Raw genomic sequence first — 17,207 nt, forward strand, 5'->3', positions numbered from 1 at the left:
GAGACTGCGCCTGTAGGGTGGCAGAAGACCGTAGGGTGGAGTGCGGTGGAGAGGTGGGAGAATGGCTGAGAGGAAGGTGCATATAGGGATTTGCTGGGGGGCCCCAGGTGCCGTCTTCCTGCCAGCTTGTCTCCCCTAACCTGTGGGGAGATGCCAAGGGCTCCGAGATTCTCTCTGAAGCTGCCAGGGCTCACAGCGAAACTACCCAGCCTGGGATGGTTGCAAAGCACAGCCACAGTGTAAACAAATGACTGGCTGTGGCCACTAGGACTTTATTACAGAATCTCGTGCAGGCTGGCTTGGGCCCAGGGGTCACAGTGGAACAGCTCTTGCCTAAGAGGAAAACACCAGGGACTTGAAGATTAAGTTTGTTTGTATCTGCAGCTGATCAACTTTGCTATTGTAGGTGAGTTGTTTTTTCTCTAATCCTCATTTTCCTCTCTGGCTATGCAGGTAATGATTTCCTCTGAGAACTGTTTTGAGGATAAGTGTAGCTCGAGTTCCTGACACCTGGGTGGGGGGGTGTCCCACTACTGAGGGTTACACAGTGTTAGGGGTTGGAGGCTTAGAGGAGAAAATTTGGGGGTGAGGGTAGGCATTACAGAAATTGGAGGTGGGGGCAGAAGTGATAGATACTGTTGTTAAACCAGCTCCGGAAGTGAACAGGGAGGCCTCAGGCTGTGCCAGACCACTCTAGAATGTATCTGGAGGTGCCACAAGAGAGGGGTGTGGAGTTGAGGGTGATTAGAATCACCAGTTCTTATAAATTAGCCCAAAACATCCTGTAAGCGATTGATTTAACAATAGAGGACAGTTCCTCAAAGCCACAGCAAACCTCTCAGCGCAATTTCTGCCCTGGCACAAGGCAATTCTTCCTGTCCACTTGTGTTGGTGCTGTTTTCCTCTTCTAATACATGTAAGCTTTTTGGATATAACCAAGTATCTGTTCTTCGGGAAACTCACTCCTGAAGGGGTTATCTTCCCCATCCTGGAAACCTTGGCTGATTTGTTTGGCAGTTCCCTGCTCAGCAGGTAGGTAAGGCTGAACACAAGACCCCTCAGAACACCACTGGGCTCCAGGACAGCAGCGAAGACCCCCAAAGAGGCTGTTCAATCAGGGAGAAGGGCAGGCTGAGAAGCTGTAGGTTAGAAGGTAGGTTGGGGGCTGATGGTGCCTGGATCTGAACTCCTGGCTGTTCTCCAAGAGCCTTAGCTGCTCTGTTTGACTCCAAGGTGCCCAGACAGGAAGGTGTGTAAACTGTAAGGGACACAGTCATGGTCACATCGGAATGCAAAGCGGCGGCTTGGGAGAGTTATACCTGATAGATGGGGGAGAGAGAGGGATGCCAGGCTTTCTTTGTGGATAAGGTTCTTAGCCCTGTCATCGGAACAAAGACAATATTGGGCTTCATGGGGCTTTTACTTAAGTCTGTAGGATAAGATGTGGCTGAATGCCAAAGTGCAGTTCAATGAAAGCAATTCTGTGAGGGCGCCAATGAAGTGATCCTTTCATTCTCTAACGCTGGGAGAGCACTTAGAAGACCGGGAGGAATGGAGGGGTGCTGCAGCCTTCACACCTGACTCTGCAAATATTGAGCTCTTGATAAGGATTGAGCTGGAGGCCAATTATTTGGGAAGCAGCTATTCCCAAAGCTCATTAAGGGCACAGCTGTGTGCATTTGACTGGCTTCTAGGCAGGGGCAGCTAGAAGATCTTTAATGAATGTGGAGGGTCTTATCAAGGGCTCAAACCTGAATGCCAGGTCTCCTCACTTCCCTGATATGGTGAATCTTGGGTATCCCTATAAGCAGGGTTAGGTTTTATACTACCCATACAATTTTAACCTAGATGATTTAAAAACTGGGACTTTGAAAATAGTTATCCTGTTTTTTAAAAATATTCTACATATAACTAAATATATATATATGTATATGTATATGTATATGTATATAGCATCATTGTTCTTTATTTTATGTTTGCTTTCTTTGCTCAGGCATAGTCCACATAGAATTCCCACCACCAATTCACCCGTGCACCTTCTCCAAAGTCCCTTGTGCTCTTCCTGCCCTCATTTTGATCCCTTCCTTCCCCCATCCCCTGCAGAATGTCTCTGATTTATAGTTGTCTGTTTATTTATGATTTATTTTTCCCTTTGATCTTCTATATTCCTCCTGTAAGTAGAACCATCTGGTGTTCTTCCTTCTGGCTTATTTCACTGAGCAAGATCCCTTCTAGCTCCATCCATGTTGCTGTGAATGGCATGGTTTATCTTTTTTTGATTGCTGAATTCCATTGTGTATCTATACCACACCTTCTTGATCCTGTAGATATTTTTGGGCATTTGAGTTGATTTCATGTCTTACCTATTATAAGTAGTGCTGCAGTAAAACAGGGGTGCAGGTGTCCTTTTGGTAGATGCCTAGTAGCGGGGTTGCTGGGTCATATGGTAGTTCCACTTTTAGTTGTCTGAGGAACCTCCACACATCTTTCCATAATGGCTGGACCATTATGCAGTGGTTGTGCATCCCCGCGAGCAGTGCAGGAGAGTTCCTTTTTCACCACATCCTCGCCAACATTTGCTGTTACTAGTTTTTTTACTAGGTGCCATTCTCCCTGGGGTGAGGTGGTAGCTCATTGTGGTTTTACTTTGTATTTCCCTGATGATGAGGGATCCAAATATCTAACTTTAAATAAAATACATTTTTAGGGAACTTTTCAAGATAAATTGGTTTTAAAATGTGGAGATATGCTGACTTGTGTCAGTTAGTTTTACTATGTAACAAACCACCCAATACTTTGGTGTCTAAAATCAGTCATTGAATCAGCTCACAATTTGCAGGAATGAAGGGATTAATTGGGCATTTCTTCTGGTTTCTGCTGATTGCCTTGACCACCAGTTTGGCTGGGAGCTGGCCAGTGACCTAGAATGGCTTCAGCTGGGCAGCTTTGTTTTACACAATCTCTCATCCTCCAGCAAGGTAACCTAGACTTGTTAGATGAGAGCTCCAAATTCATACAGTTGCAAGAAATAACGCAGAGAGCTCCTGTGTGCTCTTGATTCTGTTTTCTGGAGATTGACATTAATTCTGTCAAGATTTAGTCCATGTCCATCACCACAAAGATCCATGCATTTTAGGACCAAATTCACATTCCTCCTTTGTCTTTCTCCCTCCTTACTCTCTGACAACCATTAATCTATATTTATATGACTTTTCATTTTAGGAATGTTATATAAATGGAATCATAAATGATGAAAACCTTTAGAACTGGCTTTTTTTCCCCCACTCAGTATAATTCTCCGGAGGTTCATCGAAGTTGTTGTTTGAGTTAATACTTTGTTCTTGTCCAATAATAGTGTATGGTGTGGATGAGCCACAGTTAGTGTAACTGTAAACCCACTGAAGTACATCTGGACTGCTTCCAGTTTTGGGCTATTATGATGAAAACTGTCATCAGCATTTGCATATAGATTTTCGTGTGAATGTAAATTTTTATTTCCCTTGGATAAATATCAGAATTATAATTGCTAGAATGTTAGTTTTTTTTTTTTTTAAAGAAATTGTACAGTGGCTTCCCAGGGTGGATCATTGTATAGTCATACTAGTGGTGTGTGACTTACCCCAGTTTATTTTCATCCTCTCTAGAACGTGATGGTGTCATTTTAAAAATAGATGTGTAATGCTATCCTGTTGTGGTTTCAATTTGTTTCCCTAATGGCTAATAAACTTGAAGATATTTTTATGGTTTTGAAATAGTCTATACAGCTCCTAAGTGTCTCTTCATGTCCTTTGCCCATTTTGTAAGTGCATTGTTTTCTGTTGATTTTTAAAAAAGATTTATTTATGCTTACAGAACTGGGGTACAGGCCAGAGATGAGGGGGGTGAGAGGATTCACCAGAGACAGAGTGGGGAGCAGAACAGGTCGACTGACGAAATGCACTGCTGAGGGGAGCAGTGGGCAGGTCAGGAGAGGTTTGCCGTGCCCTGTGGGTCAGCTCCCTGGCTGGGGATCGAACCCGAGCTGCAGTGCCTTCGGCTAGCTTCACAATGCAATGCTTTAACCAGTTGCGCCACCCGGGAGAGCCCTTTCTGTTGATTTTTTGAAAAACATTCTTTATATATTATATATGGAGAAAAGCTAGTCTTCTGCCAGAAATGTGGTTTGCAAGTACTTCTCCCATCTTGCAGCTTGTATTTTTATAATCTTCACATGATCTTCATAGAGCAAAAGTTTTTAATTTTGATGAAGTCCAACTTGTCAGTTTTTCCTTTACAGGATCATATGTCAAGTAAAATAACTGTTTACCTGTGGATCCTGAGTGGTAGTATTCTAAAATTTGTATAGTTTTATACATTTAAGTTAATTTTCATATAAGTTGTGATAATTAGGTCAAGATTCATTTTCCTTGTGCCTGTGGGTGGCCAATTATTCTAGAATAATTTGTTGTAAAGGCTGCTATTGTAATGTTTTTGCATTTTATCAGAAATCAGTTGGGCATATCACCTGGGTCTGTTTTTACATTTCTTGTTCTGTCCTTTTGGTTCATCATATCTACCTCTTTGTCGGTACCAACAATCTTGATGAATAATTATACAATAAGATATTGGGTTGACTGATGGTCCCATTCTGTTTTTCAAAATGTTTAGTTATTATTATGACTTTGTGTCTTCAAATAATTTTTAGACCAAGATTTATAAAAATATAAATTTTGATAGGAAATGGGTTACACCTATATATAAACTGGCGAGAATTGACATCTTTGTTGAGTCTTCCAACCAAACATAATATGTACTCTATTTATTTAGGTCTTTTTGGTTTCTTTCAGTAGTGGTTTGTACTTTTTGTCATATAAGTTCTGCTCATATATTTTAACATTTTTTCCCCCTTCAGTCATCAAACATCATAAGAAGACCCAAGAAGAGGAAGAATGTCTTCTTTTCTGATGTTCCAGGATTTCTCTCTTTTATCAATTTATTTCTATTTATGTAACTTCCTCTGACCATTCTTTTTGGGTCCATCTGCTGGTGAGAAAAATTGTTTCCTTCATCTAGGAAGTCTTGATTTCTTTGTCATCTTCAGGATATTTTCACTGGATAAAAATTTGGAAATTCGGGCCCTCCCTGGTGGTGCAGCGGGTTAAAGCACTGCACTGAGAAGCTAAAGCCACTTCCACATGAGTTCGATTCCCGCCTGCCCCGGAGGTGACCACAGGGCGCGGCAGACCTCTCCTGACCCGCCCGCTGCTCCCTCAGCAGTGTACTTCGTCGATCTGCCTGTTCTGCTCTCCACTCTGTCTCTGGTGAAGCCTCTCACCCTCCGCATCTCTGACCTGTATCCCAGTTCTGTACAAATAAATAAATAAATCTTTAAAAAAAAATTGGAAATTCACAAAATGTCCCACATTCTCTGGCATCTACTCTTTTGATGAAAACTCCAGAGTCATTTAAGTTGTTTGGAGTTTGCTCAACTTCTTAAATATGTAAGTTTGTCTTTTACCATAGAAAGTTTTCAGCTATTATTTGAGTACCTTTTCAGCCCTGCTCATTCTCCTCTTTTTCCTTGACTCAAATAACAAGACTGTCATATGTTTTGCAATAACTACAAAAGTTTCTCTATCTGCATCTCCTCCCCACAACTTTTGTCTGTTGTCCAAATAGGATAACTTCTATTTTTGTGTTTCTCCCCTTCTATTACGATGTTGAGACCATCTGCTGAGTTTTTGAAATTTCAGTTATTGAGCTTTTCAATTCTACTATATCCATTTAGTTCTTCTTTATGGTTTTTATTTTTAAAGGAGATTTTATGTTTTAGCATGTCTTTCAAATGTGTACATAATTGCTCACGGAAACTTTTTTTTATATAATGATTGCCTTAAAATTCTAGCCAGGTAATGGTCAGACCTTTGTCACTGTGTTGTTGGCATCTATGAGTTGTCATTTTCTCTTTTAGGTTCAGAGCTTGCTGGTTCTTGGTATGATGAGTGATTTTCTACTGAAATTAGAACATATTATGAGACTCTGGCTCTTAGTTAATGATGTGTTTTAGCTGGCTTTCTGTGGCACTCATGGGGGGAGAGGGAAGCCCTGTTATAGTAGTGGGTATTTCCAGTATGGCTTGCAAAACATTGTTCTCTTATTGTTTCCTTACACTGAACTTACAGGCTTACGTGTATAGTGGGCATCACTCTTCATACTAGATTATTAGGCATACTACGATCAAACCTACTATTGAAGGTAAGTCTAGGGAGCCCATGCAGACCCCATGGATACCCGAATTCCTCTCCTACATTCTTTTGATCAATGCAAGGGAACCTATACTGAAAGAGCAAAAGAATGGATGCTGTTTCTTCTGGATAGACTTTGAAGTCACATTGAGAAAGGACATGGGCACATGGGGGGAAATAATTGTGGTCACTTGCTTTAATGGTGCTTAGTAGATAATATTTTGAACCACTACCCAAAGAATGACTTTGCTTTAGGAGTAGTTTATCGTAAGTTAGTTCTCCCACCAGTGACTTCATCGCAGGAATAGTGGTACGAGAAGTACTCTACTAGTGCGTGACAGCAAAGCCATGCCATCAATTTATAAGAGAATGTTTATCTTTTTTTGCTCTCTGTAGTCGGTAGTTCATGTCTACCAAAAGCAGATTTGAATTACTGAAATACAAGTTAAAGAGAACTGTGGTTAGGACATAACCTGTTTTGTTCTCCATTGAGAATAGTCACCTTATCCGTAAACACTCTTACTATTGCCTTTGACTCTCACGTTGGTGTCAGGGACATGAACATAAATAGTCAGGGGTGATACTGATCTTATGTAGCTCATGACCACTTTCTATACATAGAGAAAACTGTCATGTGTTGTTTCACCTGGTTTCTGTGCAAAGTGTGAAAGAGCATACGATAATAGACTGAAAAGTCTCAAAAATGATGTTGCCTAGAATATTGGCCTGCAAAGAAGAGAGCGCCCATCCCTGCAAGGAGGAGGGTAAAAGCAGGTGATGAGTTTGAGTTTTCTAATCAGAGCAGTGGCAAATGGTCCACAAGAATTTCTCAGTTTAAATTTTAAAATGCATTTTGTTAAGAATAGTCTTGAGAGAGGTAGAAGGAAAACCTGGGTCAAAAGTTCAAGGTACTTGACTTTGATCTTAGAAGGGAATTAAGCACCTTTTTAGCTTCTGTGTCTCCTTGCACTGAGATCCCATCTTGGGTCCCTGTGAGCTCCTCACTGTGGCTTAAAAAGCCTCCCATGTTCTTACCTGTCTCCTTTCCAAATGTACTTTTCTCTTCTTTATATTTGTGTACATCCGTGCATGTTTTCTTGTGCTTTGCAATGTTCTGTCCTCATCTGTCTCATTTGCTAAATCACACTCACTTTTGAACCTCAGTTGTGAATCATACACTGATTAAGCATTACTGACATCCCCCATGTGGAACTGACCTCCTTGCTCTTCTGCACACCCACTTTGCTTTTTCCCTGGTGCTCCCATAACAGACTGCACATTTTCCCACTCATTGATTGCTTGCCCTTTTATAAAGTGAACGTCTGTAGGCTAGGAGGAGTCTTCTCCACATGTGTAGCACAATGATGGAGACATGTTTATTGACTTGCCAAGGCTCTTCTGGCCTTGGTTTGTTTCCTTGCTGAACCCTGTGCTGTACAGTACTGGAACTGTTCACTGTAGTGCTCCACCCATCCTAAGCTTCAAGCCAAGTCTTTCTTCCATCCAAAGCCCTTACCCAAAGAAGGGTTAATGTCCTTTAACTTATAGCAAAGTCTTGCACAAGTTCTTAATTACATTTCAGATAAATTCCTAGAGGCAGAATTCGAAGGTTCAAAGTGATGATGAGTTTTACAGCTTTGAAATGTATTGTCAAATTGCCCTTCAGAAAAGTTATTACTTCTTTCATGTCCTTGAACATTTGTTACCACCCTACATTAGTGTTAACAAAGCCTTTTTCAATTTGGTTGGTAAAACAATGTTCTCTTATTGTTTCCTTACTCTATTTTTAAAAATTATTTATGCATACAGGACTGGGGTACAGGCCAGAGGTGCAGGGGCAGTGAGAGGATTCATCAGAGACAGAGTGGGGAGCAGAACAGTCAGATCGACAAAGCACACTGCTGAGGGGAGCTGTGGGCCGGTCAGGAGAGATCTGCCGCGCCATGTGGATCTCCTCCGGGGTGGGGATCGAACTCATGCTGAAGTGGCTTTAGCTTCTTAGTGCTGTGCTTTAACCCGCTGTGCCACCAGGGAGGGCCTTCCTTATTCTATTTTTCCAAGTTTTAACCCAGGCCATTATTTTGTGCTTTAAATTTCCACTCATAGGACTTCCTAAAGGGTTAACGGGTATTTGCATAAACGCCTCTTTCTTCCTGATTCTAAGCCTCTCCAGCTTTTGCAGGGTAGGTATGAGGATTGAGCTTCACACCAGGTTCAGTCTTGTCCAGTTCTGTTTCAAACTGCCACTCAATCCTGAATTGTCATGCAATGAATTGGCAGGGAGGGAAGAATCTCTCCTCCATGTTTTCCTGAATTTTTGGACTTGGTACTGGGAATTTCTTCATACCCTCCAATCGTCAAGCGTGAATTGTTTCTGGGCTGAGCTCTGTCATCATGTTTGGTATTAGGGGAAGATTAGATGTGGCCTCCACAGGTGGTGAATAGAGCAATGACTGGGAAAACAAGTGAGATCAATATCTAATCCTGTGCAGCCAGCCAACCTTTTCAAAGCCTCATCTGTATTGATTTCTGTGGGCGACACTTCCCTTTTTTGGGTAATCAGTCCCTTTGCTCAGCAGTTGAACAAGTGAGTAGTACTTATTCCTGCTTTGTAGGCATCAGAATGGCTGCTTAACTTTGAGCTGCTGGAAGAAGGAGGCCCAGAGTGGTGTCTTTTGGACTGAAGTATCTTTGCGGTGGCCTGGTCTCATTCTTGCTCTAGTTTGGAGCATCACAAGTTCAGGGTGGGCAGAGAACTGTGGCTTAGTAGTAATTGATAGAGCAAAGCTCAGCAAGTTCAATGGAAAATAATGGGCTTTATTAAGTGCTCACCATACTATACTTTCCAGTGATGTGAGCCTTATAGCTGTAGATGAGGAAGGTTCCGGGAGGACAAGATACTCCAAATCACATAACTGACAGAACCCAGATAAGGAGACACTGATGTTGCTATATACCACTGCATGCTACACCTTTGATCTGAAGACCCCAAATCTAACATCATATGGTCAAAAAATATCTGGATGAAATTCTTCAGCCTGGGGTATTGACAAGAAACTAGGGATACAGATTGAGAGTGGAATTTACAGAAAGACAACTTCTATCTCTATAGAAGAAAACATTTTCCAAGAAGCTGTAGAATTAAAAAAAAATTATTTATTTATGCATACAGAACTGGGGTACAGGCCAGAGGTGCAGGAGTAGTGAGAGGATTCACCAGAGACAGAGTGGGGAGCAGAACAGGCCGACTGACGAAGTGCACTGCTAAGGTGAACAGTGGGTCAGGAGAGGTCTACCGCGCCATGTGGATCACCTTTGGGGCAGGCAGGGATTGAACTCATGCTGAATTGGCTTTAGCTTGTTAGTACTCCGCTTTAACTCACTGTGCCACCAGGGAGGGCCCAGAAGCTGTAGATTTTAAGCTAAGAAAGGGGATGCCTTGAGAGCTTCTCCAACATGGAGCATGAGTATGTATGATGATGCACTTTTGTGTATATTGTTCTTTTAACCTGGAGTGCCCAGTGAACTCCTTATCCTTGAAGGCTTGGAGCAAATGGCATCTATCCACCTACCCACATGGTCCGTATGTCCATCTATCTGTCCATCCATCCATCCATCCACCCATCCACCTACACATCCTCCATCCAAATGTGTTTTTGAATATGTAGGAAAGGGATCCATGGAGATCCCAGACATAGCTCCTGGTCTCCTGTACTTTATGTTGTGGAGTGACTTGTGCTCTGACTTTGTTAATGCATGCCTGCTCAGAGTTCTCGTTAGGCTTCCTCTGTGTTCCCCACTTCTAACTTCCTGAGGCTTTCTTTGGCAGCCAGAGCCCACTGTTTGCCAAGCTCAGCAGGCCAGATGAGCCAGAGAATTAACACCCAAGCAACCCCCAAACAGTACTTGTTGAGATCTGGTAGTCTAGGCTCTACCATCTACTCTAAGGTGCCACCCACTACAGAGAATCACCTGCACCCAAGTCTGTAGCTCTGGGTCCATTTTGAGGAACCCATGTTAAGACATTCATCATTTTGCAGTTAAGAAAAGTGACATTCAGAGAGGTCAAATGACTTAAGATGGTTGTTCAGTAGCAAGTGCTAGACCCAAGATTTGAACTCATTTGTCTTTTCTGAATATGTTCATTCTACCCTGACACAACGAGTTTCCCAATAGGATTAAGATGTAGATGCCCACAGAGATAGCTCATTGCTAACATACCCAATGTTGCCTGTCTTCTATTTCCTGCCTCATTTGCCCACTTCCTCATTGGATTTCCCTGAGAGCATGTCCCATTAAACTCCTTGCCCTTCAATCCTCTCCGTGACTACTTCTGGGAGAACATAAACTAAGAGACTGTTGATGGGTAATAGTGGTTAGAAGGAGAAAGAATCATGTTAGATGTTTATAGTCTAAGGCAGTGATAGTTGCATATAAGGTATGTATGTGGGACAAGATTTTGTGGAGGTGATGATGTAGCTTGTAGTTTAGTAACAAAAAGTGGGTGCATTGATGACTTTCCTTTCCCCCTGATGCCATAAAGAAACATCAAGTTCACCCAAGATGATGAAGGGAAGCAGAGCAGGGAATCAACACTGACAATGGTGCCTGACTGTCCCACACAGACCGTGAGCACATTTTCTTCGCTGCTGTAATTCACAGAGCTGCAAAAACCCTTGATTCAGAGCAGGCAGTGGCACTGTGCAATTGACTTGTCAGTTCAAGTGTTCTCTTTATGGGTTGCAATTTTCATCACCATATTTAACAAGGCCAAACCTGACTGTCACCACCACAAAATTTATAGTTGATTTCTCATGAACCGGGCTTGTGTTTGATGCTCTTTATATACACTTTTCTCTCTTAATACATCTAACTCCTCTGTGAGGTGGTTTTATGGTATGGGTATTGGTGTGGGAGTAGATGCTGGTGGTGTCCCACCTCTTGTCCCCTTGACCCACTGCATTTACCTGCAGTTGTAATTCCCATCGACATAACAGCTCTCTACCTCAGGAAGTAGAGATAAAGACTTCGGGGGTAACACTCAACCACTGAGAGAATGAAATAGGCAGCTAGTCTCTGACCCCTGTGAAGATTCTGGAGTGTGTTTTATGCCATTTATCAGTGCAGCCCCATGGGAATGAGCGCTAGTGGCTCACAGGAATAACCTGCTCATTGATTTATGCCTAATTGGCTGTTCTTCCTTCTCTGTCTCACTTTAGCCACTTCTTCATCCACCACTGAGAGTCACCTGTGTTTGAGACTTTATCTCAGGGTTCACTTTGAAGAAAGCTGGCTGAAATAACCATTTTTTTTTTTACAATGAAAGAACTGATATTCACAGAGGTTCAATGACTGCATTATTATTGCTTGCTTAATAGGTGGTAGATCAACTTGCTTTGAATGTAGATCAACTTGCTTTGAATGTCTTTTCTGACTATTTCTTCAATGCCATGCTGCATTACAAAATAGAGTAAAACATTGTAACGAGCTGCAAAAGTAGCACCAGATGTAAATGTGCCAGATTCTCCTGTACATATTTGCAATACAAGCGAATAGTGAGTGCACAATTCCCTAGTATTTCAGACACTAGTAAAGGAGTGTCTTAGAAAGCTTGAGTTGCTGTAACAAAATATTATATCTATGTTATCTTAAACAATTATTTAAAAAAATTATTTATTGATGCATACAGAACTGGGGTATACCAGAGGGGCAGGGGCAGTGAAAGGATGCACCAGAGACAGAGTGAGGAGCAGAACAGGCAGATTTATGAAGTACACTGTTGAGGGGAGCAGCTGGTGAGACAAGAGAGGTCTGCTGTGCTATGTGGATCACCTCCTGGGGCTGGGGATCAAGCTCACACTGAAGCGGCTATGGCTAGCTTGCAGTGCTGCACTTTAACCCACTTTGCCACCAGGGAGGGCCAACAATAATTATTTCTTACAGTTCTGGAGGCTGGGGAGCCCAAGATCAAGGTGCAGGCAGATATGGATCCTGGTGAGGGGTCCTTTCCTCATTGAGAGGTGGCCACTTCCTCACTGTCTGCTCACATGGCCATTCCTTGGTGCCTGCATGCGGGGTGGGGAACATCAGCTAGCTCTTCAACACATGATTTCTGGGAGGACACAAATACTCAGTCCATGACAGTGAAACAGGTTGGAAGTACTCACATATACTATAAATAGCAGAAATGGTCTACAGAGAAGAGAACCCATCAGACTCATTCCAGTTCAATAACTCAAGAGCACAGTGGAAAAGTCAATGATGTGATTATTAATCACCTCTACCAAGAGCAATAACTTGGTAATTATATTTTCATACATTCATTAAGCACTTATACCTAATTTATACCTATCCACAATGGGGTTATAACAAGGCTGTGTTAGTTGGTTCATTTTGTATTCAGTTTCCAAAGATGTTAACTGACATTTAATAGTTTAGTAATTGATCTATGTCATTTTAAATTATTGATACAACCTTCAGTGGAGGAAAGGAAGGTATTTCTGGAAGGCCAGTAAAACTTCAATGTTTAATTTCAGTTGCTTGTGCATAAAAATTGGGTAACTGAACACTGTTACAGTCTAGGAAAAATGTGTACTCTCACTTTGTCATGAGCTAACATCAAAGATCTCCATAAAGTAACTTATGCCACTAGGCCAGAGGACTATGGTCCTTTTGGTGATCATTGTGTTTGTCCTCATGTTTTGTATTTTTTGTTCACTGTGCCTTCTCCTAACTTTAATGATGTCCACTCTACTGTGGCCCATTGAATGGGCAATGGATTAAGAAGATGTAGTTTATGCACACAATGGAATACTACTCAGCTATAAAAAAGGTGAATTCTTGCCATTTGAAACAACATGGCTGGAACTGGAGGTGATTATGCTAAATAAGTCAGAAGGAGAAAGTCTTGAGTGATTTCATATGTAGAATTTAGAGAAAATAAACACAAAGGAACTGACAAGCATCATCTAAAGTAAACCCTAGAGGTAGGACTACAAAAGCGAGACTACTAGAGGGGACAGAGGACAGAAGTGGGAACAAAGTGGGGAGGGCACAAGGGTCTATGATACAGTGCTGTGGGTGTTTGTCTGATGGGGGCGGCGTGGGGTCGTCACAGACATCTGAGGATGTGGCTTGTGTAGACCCATTCCCTTAAGTCATAGAAATACTTGTAAACTGATGTTACCTCAGTGAGGGACTTGGAGTGAGGGGAGCACTCTGTGGTGATGCCTGCTGATTATTGCTGATGCCTACACCTGCGGCTAAGTGTAGACTCCAGTGCGGCCTCCTATGGCTGTAAAGATAGCCAACAACTTGTACCCTCTGTGGCCCCATGCGGAGGAGAACTGGCTGCTGCTCTGACTGGCACACTCCCGAAGGGGCATATAAGCAGCATTTTCTGCTTCAAGACTGAGCCCCACACATGTCTCATATGTCAGTGAGGGTAGTGACAGGATCTCCCTCCGTGACTGTAGTAGATGTTCGTAGTGCTCCACCCTATTTTTCTGTCTTTCCCCATTTCCATGCTGGCCTACCTTTTCATTGCCGGCACCTGCATTTCTTTTCCTGGGGGCTCTCTTCAGCTGCCAAAGACTTATGTTCACGAGCATGGCAGATGGAAATGCCAAGAAACTAATGTTCCCTAAGAGAAGTTTTTAGCCAGTGACGAAAGGGAAATAGGTCAACACCCAGCTCCTTTGCCCTGAGTGGGTGACTCAGCTACTTCATCCCTGTGGTGTCCCATTGCTGCCCCCTGGTTCTGAGACCCATTTCCATGGTGGCAACTGCTTGTGCCAGCAGACCCCTTTTGCCTCCCTTCCCTTCTCCCTTTCACATCCTTACTCCCTTACCTCTCAGACAGTCCCCACAGATTCTGTTTCTACAGGACTCAAAACCTACACAAGGGGTTGTTATAAGGATTAAATACATTTGCTTATATACCTATTTGCATGCATACATATTAGCTGCCTAGTAAATATTTTGTTGAATAAATACGTGTAACTAATTCATTGAAACAGATGGCGTTATTGGTTGTTATATCTTTTTAGGTCCCATTTTTGTATTTATGTGGCTCCTGAATTCAACATCCCCACTGATTTCAGTTGATGAAGAATAATTTCTATAGTTAAATACCTCAGGATCTGCTTGTTACTTGATGTCTTTTGATAATATTAGATTATTAAAACTGTATGAATTTTAAAAGGCACCATCTGATAGTTTAGATGAGGAGTCTATAACAAAAATATTCACCTATTTAAAACAGTTTGGTCCAGTAATGCAGTCACAAGCGCACATCTGTGTTGAAGAAATAGTGCTGGACTATCTTAGCAAGTCTGGACTTCCGCTCGTGTTAGCCTGAGGATCTAGGGGACACGTCCTGATTATCTTGTCATAGCGGCACCACCACGTTGCCATGGGCCTTTACATGTCCTACAACTAGACTTTTTTCCTTAATTTTATCACGACCACAAACTAGTGATCTACAGGCTACCTCTGAATGTCAGATATACTTTGTTTATTTAGTTAGTCCTTTAAAATTGAGCTATTTCACTAAAAGGATGGATTTATGACTCCTCCTCCAAAGGCTGGAAGACCTGTAACCTCTGTCCCAAACTTGCACATGGCAGCGATCAGCTGGTGCTGAATGGCCAGTGTTACTCGTCAGAGGGACATCTGGGCCCAGGCTGCGGTGGTCTGTACAACTCCCTCGTCTCATCCATCCACTTTAATTTCACCCACCGTCTTTGTAGTCATTTTAGTGGGTGAACCATGTGTTGTCAGAGATGGAAGAGTACAGAATTCTCTTTTTCCTCTTCTCTCTATATATTAAGGCTGAAAAAAAAAAAAAAAAGAAACCTACCTCCTAAAACAGCACTACAAAATTATAGATCTTCAAAAAGGATTACATTAAATGAATTAACATGTTAGCACCCAAAGAATAAAAGATAATTATGTTCTTCACAATCTAATTGCAAGTCTAATTTGTGGTGCATCGCAGACAATAACACCAAAGATGAAAGGTGCACGATGAACATTTGTCAGTTGCTCCCCAACTTGGATGTGCGCAGTCAATTGAAGAAACCGCCAGCGTCTGTGTGAGGTCTTTTGAAAACAAGGTGACTGGGAAAAATGGCCATTGTGTCCTGCCCCGTAATAGTTCTTGTCTTAAACACCTTATTTGCAGCCATCAACTTAATGTCACTGTTCCCTGCTTTGAGTGCCAGGATACAGTTCTGTCTCCCGGGTCTCATGGATAAATCCGAGATAAAATTCTCTTTGGATGGACTGACTGTTAACAAGGTAAAGATGAGGAGGGGTATTGCAGCTTATCTGTTAGAAGATGACATGTTTCTGCTCTTTAGTAGGAAGATATTATGTGTAATTTCCTCCCAGCAGCTGCATACTGAATAATGCACAAAGGTTTGGTCTAGTCAGGAATGTTAAACACTTGTTTATCTCGTTCTGTTCCCTACATCCACGGTGCATCAAGACAACCATCAATACTTTGCATTAGGAAATCAAATCTGTTTAGATGAGTTTAAAATTCTCTAATATCAGTTGGTACCAATAAAATGATGCTCTCTCAAGTTTTATTCTTTTATGACTACTTGATCCTAAAATCACAAGATTGATGACCTTTAAACATAGTGATTCTCACCAAATGCCACTATGTTTTGGGTGCAACTGATCAGATCCTTCACATGGATTAGGTATGCCATGTCTCTCTCTCTTAATTTTACATTCTGTGGTGATTTGGCTCCCAAATCATGAGCACACTGTCAGATTTAGTGACCTCATTTCTCATCCATGACAGTCTTAATGACACTCAAATATATCATTCACTTTTCTCCTATTCTAAAATACACCAACATTATATTCAATCATTCACCCAACTTGACTTATAGGCTATTTTTTTAAAAGTCATTTTCATTCTGTCCAGACAGGGTTGATAATTTAACTGAAACATACTCACAGGAATTCAATAATTATCAAATTTGAGGGGAAAGTAATTTCCAGATTTTGTCTTTTCCTACTGTAATGCTGGCCAGTTTTTCTAAAATTTGTCTGGGAGTTTTTTTTTTTTTTAAAGATTTATTTATTCATATAGAACTGGGGTACAGGCCAGAGATGCGGTGGGTGAGAGGATTCACCAGGAACAGAGTGGGGAGTAGAACAGGCAGATCGATGAAGTACACTGCTGAGGGGAGCAGCGGGCGGGCCAGGAGAGGTCTGCCACACCATGTGGATCTCCTCCGAGGCAGGCGGGGATCAAACTCATGTGGAATTGGCTTAAGCTTCTTAGTGCAGTGCTTTAACCCGCTGCGCCACCAGGGAGGGCCTGTCTGGGAGTTTTTTTAAAGGTAGAATACATTTTAGACCCAATTTAACTTTCAGTTTATCAGAATACTTTTTAAAGGAAATAAATGTAATTACCATGTTCAAATTAATTCCTCATATACTAGAGTGTGGATTTAAACAGTAGGCAAATACAGCATGAATAAAAATACTTTTGCTCAGAACCCATGCCAGCCCTTTAACTTTGTGAAGGAACCCCAGATCTTGCCATGTGGTTGTTTAACTTTCTCCACAAAGGGCACGGGTGAGGCTCTGAAGTTCTTACGACATCTCCTAGGAAACTTCATTCCTTCCTCTGTTTTCTCCTGCATTTTTATTCTCATGGGAGCTTTTTGCTTCTTTCATACTCCTTGTGACAGCACCAAGCAGTACATAAAAATATACATAGAAATAGGCCACAAGGGTTTAAGCACAACATTGGGGCTACCTACCGCCACTGCAGCACAAGTTCAATCCCCAGCCAGGGAGGTGACTCACATGGTGCAGCAGACCTCACCCGTCTCGCCTGCTGCTCCCCTCAGCAGAGTATTTCAATTAACATGTTAGCACCCAAAGAATAAAAGATAATTATGTTCTTCACAATCTAATTGCAAGTCTAATTTGTGGTGCATCGCAGACAATAACACC

Source organism: Condylura cristata, unplaced genomic scaffold (genome assembly GCF_000260355.1).
Source record: "Condylura cristata isolate star-nosed mole 26May11 unplaced genomic scaffold, ConCri1.0 scaffold00022, whole genome shotgun sequence".
NCBI classification, from domain to species: domain Eukaryota; kingdom Metazoa; phylum Chordata; class Mammalia; order Eulipotyphla; family Talpidae; genus Condylura; species Condylura cristata.